Source organism: Cervus canadensis, chromosome 30 (genome assembly GCF_019320065.1).
Source record: "Cervus canadensis isolate Bull #8, Minnesota chromosome 30, ASM1932006v1, whole genome shotgun sequence".
Classification (NCBI taxonomy): Eukaryota; Metazoa; Chordata; class Mammalia; order Artiodactyla; family Cervidae; genus Cervus; species Cervus canadensis.
Genome location: NC_057415.1, coordinates 12,198,454 through 12,201,022, shown reverse-complemented (window position 1 = coordinate 12,201,022; position 2,569 = coordinate 12,198,454). Strand labels below are relative to the sequence as shown.

Below are 2,569 nucleotides of genomic sequence, written 5' to 3'. Positions count from 1 at the left end.
AAAATTTACTTACCACTTTTTTTCTTTTTTGGATTGTGGTTTTGATGTTGTATATTTAAAAAGTCGTATATATTTTCCCATCTTCTAGAATTTTTATTGTTTTGCATTTTACACTTAGATCTATGATCTACATTGAGTAATTTTTTTGTGAGAAGTATATAAAGTCTAAGTTCACAGTTTTAGCACATGGACATCTAATTTTTCTAGCACCATTTGTTGAGAAGATTATCTGATTTCCAAAGAATTGTTTTTGCTTTGTCAAAGGTAAGCTGATTGTATTTATGTCAGTCTATGTCTAGACTCTTTATCCTGTTGTATTGATCTATGTGTCTATTATTTTGACAATAGAATGCTATCTTGATTACTGTACCTTTATAGTAAGACTTGATATCAGGTAGTGTCAGTCGTCCAGTTTTTTTTCTTTTTCTGTATTATGTTGTTTATTCCAGGTCTTTTGCCTTTTCATACAAACTTTAGAACCAGTTTGTCAGTATTTACAAAATAACTTACATAGATTTGATTGGAATTATGTTGAATTATAGTTAATTTGGAAAAAATTGAATTTTAACAATGTAGACTTCTAATCCATGAACATGGAATATCTTTCCATATATTTATAGCTTTTAAAATTTCTTTTCTCATTGTTCTATAACTTTCTGAACATAGAATCTTAAAACATTTTGCTAGATTTATGTTGATTTCATTTCTTTGTCCTAGTGTAAGTGATATTGTATCTTTGATTTCTAATTTGTTATTTAATTTTAGTAAATTGTGCCTTTCAAGGAGTTTGTTCATTTAACTAGCTTGTCAAATTTATTTGCATAAAGTTGTTTCTAACTGTTTTTATTGTTTTTTAAAATGTATGTGGAATCCCTCTCTTTCTTTCACAAGTGAAATTTGGTAATTCGTGTCTTCTTTCTTTCTTATTGATGCATCTAGATAGAAGTTTGTGTTTCATTAATCTTTTCAAGAGACCTCTTCTCACTTCTGTATCTATTTTCTACATAATTGATTTGTACTTTGCTTTTATTTTATTGTTTTGTTCCTTTTACTTTAATTTCCTCTTCTTTTACTAGCTCCTTAAGATGAAAGCTCAGATCATTGCTTTTAAATCTTTTGTCCTTTCTAGGTATTTCCTTTTAGGCATTGCTTTAGCTATGTTCCTCTGACTCTGGTTGTATCTTGCTTCCATTATCATTCAGTTCAAAGTATTTTCTAATTTCCTTGGGAATTTCTTTTTTGATTCATGAGTTATTTAGAACTTTGTTGCTTAACTTCCAAATGTTTAAGGATATCTTTTTGCTATTGACTTCTTGTATCAAAGATCATACTTTTATTGGTTTTATTGTTTTTAGAGAATATGCTTTTATGCAGAGAAGGAAATGGCAACCCATTCCAGTCCTCTTGCCAGGAAAATCCCATGGATGGAGGAGCCTGGCAGGCTAGAGTCCAAGGGGTAACAAAGAGTTGGACGCGGCTGAGCAATTTCACTTCACTCACTTCTTACTTTATCATTGGAGAAGGAAATGGCAACCCACTCCAGTATTCTTGCCTGGAGAATCCCATGGACAGAGGAGCCTGACGGGCCATGGTCCATGGGGTCGCAGAGGGTTGGACTTGTCTGAAGTGACTAAGAAGCAGCAGCATGCTTTGTATGACTCCAGTTCTTTGAAGTGGACTGAGATCTTTCATGACCCAGCAGCTGATCTATCTCATAAATAGTCCACATATACTTGGAAAATATGTGAATTCCACAGTTGGTGTGTGTAGTGTTCTATAAATATCAGTAAAGTTAAACTGGCTAATAATCTTATTCAAGTCTTTATATATTTATTAATTTTTGTGGTTCTACAACTTTATTTGACAATAACAGTTGGTTCTCATCCACATTCACTGCCTGTAGTTTTTTTAAAGTGATGACAGGTATGTAGGCAATCAACATATAGAGCTTGTTTGGTGAATCTTCATCTACACTACATTTTCTGGACAATCACACACCAATATGAGATGGGACATTCCTTATTCCCTTGGCTCAGATAGCTTTTTTAAGTCTGGTGTCAGTGTGTACATCTGGAGTTCCTATCTCCTTCATGGCAAATTTCCGGATTTCTTTGAGTGCCTGAGGGGAACACTTCTTGAAACTCATTTCATAGATGTGGTTGTGAATGTTGATAGTGTATTCTCTGCTCACCACAATGCTAATGGTGAACCAGCCCTTCTTCTTGCCACCTTTCTTTGAGGGAGCCATTCTTCTGGGCTCTTACTGGAAAGCATTTTAAAATATATTTGTTTTAATCAAGTACTGGAATAGGAAAGTTAAAATCTCCATTTTTAATTAGGACTTGTCTCTTTCCAGATTAGCTCTGTCAGTTTTTTGCACTGAGTATATTGAAGCTTTGTATTAGATGAAAATACATTTAGGATTGTTATTTTTTCTTAATAAATTGCTATTGCATCATTATGAAATGCCTATCTTTACTCTGATGTGTGCTAAGTCACTTCAGTCATGTCTGACTCTTTGTGACCCATGGACTATAGCCCACAGGCTCCCCTGTCCATGAAATTCTCC

At 33.5% G+C, this 2,569-nt stretch overlaps 1 pseudogene; it reads right to left on the bottom strand.

The window, feature by feature from the left end:
- Positions 1-1,822: 1,822 nt before the first annotated feature.
- LOC122431633 lies at positions 1,823-2,248 on the bottom strand (annotated as a pseudogene).
- Positions 2,249-2,569: the final 321 nt, after the last annotated feature.